Source organism: Nomascus leucogenys, chromosome X, assembly GCF_006542625.1.
Source record: "Nomascus leucogenys isolate Asia chromosome X, Asia_NLE_v1, whole genome shotgun sequence".
Lineage (NCBI taxonomy): Eukaryota > Metazoa > Chordata > Mammalia > Primates > Hylobatidae > Nomascus > Nomascus leucogenys.
The window spans coordinates 76,223,861-76,232,466 of record NC_044406.1 but is presented as its reverse complement, the minus strand read 5'-3'; the positions used below and the strand labels follow the sequence as shown (position 1 = coordinate 76,232,466).

Below are 8,606 nucleotides of genomic sequence, written 5' to 3'. Positions count from 1 at the left end.
GCTTATGTTTCTACAAGCTATACAAGAAGCATAGCTCTGGCATCAGCTTCCGTTGAGGTCTCCGAAAACTTAAAATCATGGTGGAAGGTAAAGCGGAAGCAGGTACTTGACATGGCAAAAGCAGGAGCAAGAGAGAGAAAGAGTTGTGGGGGATGTGCTACACACTGTTTTTTTTTTTTTTTTTTTTCCAGACGGAGTCTCGCTCTGTCTCCCAGGCTGGAGTGCAGTGGTGCCATCTCGGCTCACTGCAAGCTCCGCCTCCTGGGTTCACGCCATTTTCCTGCCTCAGCCTCCTGAGTAGCTGGGACTACAGGTGCCCCCACCACACCTGGCTAATTTTTTGTATTTTTAGTAGAGACGGGGTTTCACCATGTTAGCCAGGATGGTTTCGATCTCCTGACCTCATGATCCGCCCGCCTCGGGCTCCCAAAGTGCTGGGATTACAAGTGTGAGCCACTGCGCCCAGTCGATGCTACACACTTTTAAATGACCAGATCTGTGAACTTCGAGCAAGAGCTCTCTTATCACCAAAGGGATGGCTCAAGCCATTCATGAAGATCTGCCCCCATGATCCAAACACTTCCCACTAGGCCCCATCTCCAGCACTGAGGATTACATCTCAACATGACATCTGAGTGAGTACAAATATCCAAACTATATCACTTCTGTACCAACTAATTGAAACGTATTTGAAAAATAGAAAATACAAGAAGAAACAAAAGCAGAATAATGGGATTCCTCCTAATCTAATGTAATTGAATGGCTTTATTGCAATTTCCATTTATGGTTTATTTGAACACTTAGGCCACATACAGTTTTCTTGGTTTGTTTTTCACTGAATGCTGCTATCACCAAATCCAAAGTAGAGCCATGGATGGAAAAGTGAGAGAGGTAGTAGTGGTGAACTGAAGTAATCATACCCTCTCAGTGATCTAAAAATGCCCATTTGAAGCAGCACAGGTGGTACAATCCTCCAAGCCTGTGTTTGGTACTCTAATAATCATATCGCTGATTTTTTTTCTTTTTTTTTTTTTTGCTACCTGTTTTTTTCAGATTCCTAAACCATTTATAGGATAAAGTAAATTTGATTATATGTGTACTTCAGATGTTTAAAATATTTAGGGTCTATGAATGTAGAAAGGGAACACAAGTGGTATTTTTCAGAAACATTGTTGTATGAAGAGACCTAAAAGTAATTCATATACAGTACATATGTTTTTGAAGAAGCATAATAATAGGTTATTTCTGTTCTCGAAGCTGGATTAAATTTGAATCTAAAAAGCAAAATATACTTTCTAGGCTGAGTTTAACGCATCTAAGAAATGTTTTATTTCTTTCATAGTATTTGTAGATTTGATATGTAGAATAATTAAGGAATGCAACATATCAGCATGCAGTCTGGCAGTGGGGACTTAAGGAGAACAGACGAAGTGGAAGTCTTAGAAAGCAAAGAGCCAACTCTCTAGGTAGGTAAATGAGAAGAAGTAGACACATATTTATGGAAAGACAAGCCACGTAGTCAAAAGTCTGAGCATGTACTCAAGAGGAACCAATGAAAAAGGATAATGTTGCTATATTATTACATATTATATATAACATGAAATATATTAGTTTTGATAACTTATAGAGCAAATTATGTTATGTAAACACATAATGACTAAATATGTTTGAAATTTTTTCCTACAGTTATTACTTCTGGATCTCACATAAGGTTATAAAATGTTGCACTACACATGTGTATATTGGAAGTTTTAATTTTCCATTGCATAAAATATTTCAGGACTCACTACTATTCAACAGGGAGGTATACAAAAATCTAGCATTTTTTCTAGCCGTCTGATGGAAAAAATACTAAAATAAAACAACCAGAATCTGTTATGTTAGGGTCATAGATTTTTTTAACATCCTTATAACAGGGAAAATTTAAATTTTGTCCCCACTTATTTGACTTGGTCAAAAGCTAAGCTGAGAGTTTAAACAGTTCTCAAAAAATCTATTATTTTCTTGCCAATATGCCTAGAGATTTTACTGAGTTCTATCTCTTTTCTAGATTTGTAAATTTTCTCCTTTCTAATTATTTGGTAAAAATTAAATATGATGGCATTTCAGGAAGTAGATAATAAAACTGTATTCTCTTTCTGCTAAATTATTAGATTGCTTTAGTTAATTCATGTATTCATGGTGGCTCTAAAAAGACCTATGACCATTTGTTTGTACCAAAATTAAATGCCAAAGTATCAGTATATTCTATATTTATATCTCTATTCACATTAGCTATAATAATAATCCTGTCAAACCTCATTAATTTGGAATTCTCTAATACAGAAATTGTAATACTTCAAACAGGTGGTAGATTGATACTGTTTAAAAGAGTGTTATCAAGCAAATTAATAAAGAACAAAGGGAAATACCACATACAGAGAAGACATAATTTTAAAATATATTAGAAACATTAATTTTACATTCCAAAATATAACCCTAGCATAAGCAGAGAATAATAGGTTGAAATTTTATATACTCATTACAAATAATCTCCGAATGCATATTCAATTAATATTCCTACTAGGCTAGGGTATGAATTTAACACAATTTTTTTTTACTTTTCAAAACAGAATAGAAATAGTAATAATTCTATTCCTATATTATTCTATCACCTAAGACCAATTAGTGAAACAAGAACAAATTTGAATGAAAAAAAAAAAACACTGCTTTTTTTCTGCACTGGAAAAGCATTATAAAGTTAGTGCTCTCGTCATTGTGATGATCTCTCTGCACCAAATATCCAATCACTAGAACATAGCACTTTCTAAATACTATTAGAAGGTAATATTACAATACTGATTTATTCAATTTAGCAAATATTTATTGAAGACTCACTATGTATAAGGCACTGTCCTGATATATCATGCATAACAACACAGGTGCACAGACTACCACTTTCTATAGCCATTCTTAAAGTTGGATTCCCAAGAAACGATGTTTACCACCTAGTATTGCCCTTAGTTTCTACACACAGGAAAACAAATATGAATCAAAAAGGAATGCTTTTGCTTTGAAGTAACCACTATCTAATAGCCTTTCCATATGTACATAACTCGATATGCCTAAAACTTATCATAATTTATTTATCTCACTGAATTGCAATTAGAATAACTTTCTGAATGTTGGAAACAAACTCAAGAGAAATAAAGTTTAAGACCTGTATGTCATGGAACCTTTAAAGTGGTTTTGTACCAGAAAACCACTTTAAGGTGGTATTAACACCTGTGCCACCTAGAAATATAAGCAGAGACTTAGACAAACCATGTTTTCATTATTATTTTTATCAAAGAAGGGTTAGAAGCAGGTACGATAATTTCAATTTTTATGTTAATACAATCTTTCTGTTCTGGAATAAATTGTAGCTACAGTGTCAGTATCAAAAATAATCATACTTAACAGTGAGTGTTCACTTACTATGTGACAGGTACAAAGCAGTCCATATAAAGTAACTCATTTAATCCTCTCAGTAGCTCTATTAAACTAATTTCACTGATGAGTAAACAGGCTGTGCAGAATGGTTATGTAAACTGTGGATACACATGTCCAATTATTATGTGTCAATTTAAAAATAATAATAAAAATCAAAGCTGCTAAACAAACAGGATTTCAATTTAGGTAGTCTTTCTCTAGAAAGCCAGATTCTTAATTACTAAACAAAACCAATTCTCTTTCTAGATCATCTTGTCTTAATTGCCTTTTTTCTTGATTATTTAAAGATTAAACGCAAACTGATAATGATAAATCATATATTAAATCTTGTCAGGATCTGGATGTTTATAACACCTGGCATATGCCAGATCCCTTCCGGTATCCCAGAATTTGGATGGTTGCCCAAGAGACTATTTGTGTTCAAATTTTCTTACATATATACTAGAAGTGATAGTTGCAAAAACCTATGGAAAGAAGCAAAACGTCGAGACCCCTGGGTTCTGCCCTGCCTCCCTGTAATCATGTTTTAGCTCAGTTAGAAAGGAACTGGTAATGTATCCATACTGTATTTGGAGGTCAGCTACCCCCTGCAACTCTTGTACAATTTAATTCCTAAACTTTCTTCGGATACACTTAGGTATTTTATTTACTGAAGATTATCTAGTCTTTTGCTAACTGAGTGATTTCCTAAACAAAATGTAGAAATTCATTCATCCATATAATAAATATTTACTGAATGTCTGCTCAAAATGAAAGGAATACACTAGGGATACACACAGTCTTTCACAATGGTTTTATGTCATAAAATACGATGTCCCATGTAGTTAAAATGAGAGAACAAAATAAAATTCATAAATTTACGAATAACCAGCATACTTAGTTTTACAGCATTATATACAAACACAGAAAGGAAACATTGCATGTTCTATTAGTCCACTCTCACTTTGCTATAAATAATTATCTGACACTATGTCATTTATAAAGAAAAGAGGTTTAATTGTCTCACAGTTCTACAGGCTATACAGGAAGCATAATGCTGGCATCTGGTCTGCTTCTGGGGAGACTTCAGGCAACTTATTTATGGTAGAAGGTGAAGTGGGAGTAGACATGTCACATGGCCAGAGCAGGAGCAAGAGTAAGAGGGGGAGATGCCACACACTTTTAAATAACCAGATCTCATGAGAACTCACTCACTGTCATGAAAAAGGTACCCAGAAGATGGTACTAAACCATTAATGAGAAATCTGCCTCCATGATCCAATCACCTCTCAACAGGCCCCACCTCCAACATTGGAGGATTAAATTTGAACATGAAATTTGGGCGGGGACAACATCCAAACTATGTCATATGTGTTAAAGTTTATATTTATATTTAGTATTATTAGCTTGCATTATTATATTATAATTAGCTATTATTCACCAGCAATCTAACTGGGTACAAATTTGAACTTTTTTTCTAATTTCTAATATAGTAGACATAGAAACAAGTATGAATTGACACTATATTATTCAAAGGGCACTCATTTTTCATGGGGAAATTATTACTCAAATGGCCAAGTAATGTAAAAACTGAAAAATATGTCTGAAATGATCTGGTGAAAAATGAACATTTCTATCCTCCAAAAATAAATTGGGGAATGTATGACTACATAATTAGTGACATTATGCTCACTCACTTCATGTAAGATAATGAATGAGGCAACTTAAGAATTTAGAAAACAATATAATTTATAATTTACTCTTCAACTAATGGCATTTTTCAATAAAGAACACAGGACGAACTAAGTTGAGGTGGGCTGGTTTGAGTTCCACTCTACAGATCATGAAGAATGTGTACACATACTGTGCATGGTAGATTGTCAGAATGTATAAGCAGAAATACTCAAATGAATTTCTTCAAATCAACACTTATAAAGAAGGTTTGGAACTTTCTTACCGTGTAAACGGACGTGAGTTTAGCACTAAGTATCACCTAATGAGGAGCACAAAGAGAAGGGTAGAGGAGGAAAAACGAGTGATAGCATTTTACTGCCCCCTGGAACAAAGCTTGACCTAATATTACGACATTGTTGAAGCCAGTTCCCTTCTCTTCCTTTTGAAGAAAAACATTTAGTCCCAGATATTCCTAGAAAACTATTGGCAATTTCTTTAGCATGGAACAAACAAGATCAACTTTGGTGAGACAAAAGAGATTTTAATGGCGATTTTGAAATACAATATGAAAAAAATCCACAAAAATAATAGAAAAATCTTATGATTTTAATGTAGTTAGAGATCCAAGATACAGTATTCTTCAGGAGTCATCTCTGAATTCTAGTGGATCTGTATTGCAACAGCAGTATGTAGTTTGTGGGACGAGATGGGGGACGGAGATTGGAGATCACGCAGATCAATGTGTGAAAACCCATAGTAAAAGTGGCAAGACAAAAGGAAGGCCCTGTTCTAGTTGGTTTTGTTAGAAGGGATTTAGGAAAGACATAGGAAAACACACACTGCAGTTTAACACATGAGGGCAGACGAAGTGAATCAATGCAAAAAGTTTTTGATTCAGCAAGTAGTTGTTTAACTGGATCATTCACAGGTACCTTGAAACCGTATAGGAATTAGAACTCAAATTCATCTTCACTCTGAGGCCATTGAATGTCAATATATAGTAGAAAGATTGAAATTAAATTCCCTACTAATATAGAAATAAAACCTATAAAACAGGATGCATACATTTATATTATAAAAACAGCATGCATACATTTATATTATACTTTATATGCGGATGTAATGTAAAGAATTGAAGCTGGCAAAGTTTATTTAACTGCTTGAACATAGCCGTTCTGTCTGTGAGAACCCAGAATGAACCAGACCACATAAAACTATCAAATACAATTGTTTTCAGTTCCATATAAAGACTAATTAAATATGGCCTTCGATACTCTACTATTCTTTTGGTGTCAGAGAATTAAAAAGCAATTCACTTAATGGGCATTTTAGTTCCATAATCATTGAACAGGTGAGGTATATCAAAGCCAAGTGTTGCCTGTATAAGATGAATTCATGCATGATTCATATGCCTTGTGATATCATTTTATGAAACAAAAATAATTTAGATTATTTCCAAATAATCCCACCCTTTCTAGCAAGGTGATGGCTGTGAAGACTGTAGCCCACATTTATGTGAGGTATTGCTGGTGATACAGGGAGCAATGTGAACATTAATTTTGGAGAACTACAGTTGCGGACATGGACCTCTCTGGTGGCTCCTTGAAAGATCATCAATAGAAACTGTCTCTAAGGAAGCCTACACATTGGACTCACCAGACAATGGCATTAAATTATGTGTCAAAATATTCAAATATCTAAAGAAACTCATGAACAAAGCCTAAAAGAAACTAGATGAATGATGCCTCACCAAGTAGAAAATACAGCAAAAGAGATAAAACTTATAAAAAAGACCCAAATAAATTCTGATAAAATTCTACAACTGAAAAGTACAATAACTACAATTTAAAAAATATACTAGACTGGTTCAATAGTAAATATAAACAAGTAGAATAATCAACCAACTTGAATGTAATTCAAATGATATCTAGTTTGAGAGCAGAAAGTAAAACATAATGAAAAAAATAAACAGAGTCTAAGAAACCTGTTTGACAACATCAAGCATATCAACATACACACAGTAGAAGTCCTAGAAGGAAGAAAAATAGGGCAAAGGACAGAAAGAATATTAGAAGAAATATTCACTAGACACTTTCAGAGATCTGAGTCTATACATACAAGAAATATAATGAACTCCAAGTAGGACAATCTCAAAGATATCCACAATGAAACATTTTATAATCAAAATGTCAAAAAGTAAAGAGAAAGGGGAGATCTTGACAGCATCAAGAGAGGCAATATTTATCACATACAAGTATTCCTCAATAAGATTAACAGCAGGTTTTACATCAGAAAAAATGGAGAACAAATGACAGTGGAATGACGTGTAAAATGCTGAAAGAATATAAAACATCAAACAAGAAGTCTGTATCTAGCCATGCCATCCTTTAAGAATAGGCAAGTGGGATCACATCAAGTTAAAAGGCTCTTGCACAGCAAATGAAACAATAAAAAAAGTGAAGATACAACCCACAGAATGGGATAAAATATTTGCAAACTATTCAGATGTTAAGGAATTAATAACCAGAATATGTAACAATTCAATAGGAAATAAATCTAACAATTTGATTTTAAAATAGGCAAAAGAACTGAATAGACATTTCTCAAAAGAAAACATACAAAGGGCAGAGGGCTATGTGAAAAAGTGCTCAAAATCATTGATCATTTGAGAAATGTAAATCAAAACTACAATGAGACATGTAACCTCAGTTAAAATGGCTTTTATCCAAAAGACAGGCAGTAACAGTGCTGGTGAGGATGTGGAGAAAAGGGGGCCCTCGTACACTGTTGGTGGGAATGTAAATTAGTAAGTCACTATGAAGAACAGTATGGCTGTCTCTAGAAAAACTAAAAATAGAACTGTCATATGATCCAGCAATCCCACTTCTAGGTATACACTCAAAAGGAAATCAGTACATCAAAGAGATATCTGCACTTCCATGTTTATGGCATCACTGTTCACAATAGCCAAGATTTGAAATCCATGTAAGTGTCCATCAACAGACGTTTGGATAAAGAAAATGCAGTACTTATACATAATGGAATATTATTCAGCCATAAAAATAAATGAGATCCTGTCATTTGCAAACACATGGATGGAAGTGGAGGTAACTATGTTAAGTGAATTCAGCCAGGCATAGAAAAACAAACAGCACATGTTCACACTCATTTGTAGAAGCTATAACCTAAAACAGTTGATCTCATGAAGGTAAAGAGTAGAATGATGGCTACCAGAGGCTGGCAAGGATAGTGGGGATGGGTGAGGAAGTTTGGATGGTTAATAGGCAAAACATACGGTTTTATAGAGTTAATATCCAGTAATTAGTAGCACAACAGGGTGAAAACAGTAAATAACAACTCGTTGTACATTTTAAAATAAAGAGTATATTTGGATGTTAACACACATAATTGATAAATGTTTGAGAAGATTAACACCCCATTTATTCCAATGTAATTATTAGACTTTGTATGCTTTTATCAAA

The 8,606-nt window shown here is 34.0% G+C and overlaps 1 protein-coding gene across 2 annotated transcripts in view; it reads right to left on the bottom strand.

Moving 5' to 3' along the window:
- KLHL4 (kelch like family member 4) overlaps nucleotides 1-8,606 on the bottom strand; it is a 161,815-nt gene that overhangs the window by 80,674 nt on the left and 72,535 nt on the right. The window lies entirely within an intron of this gene.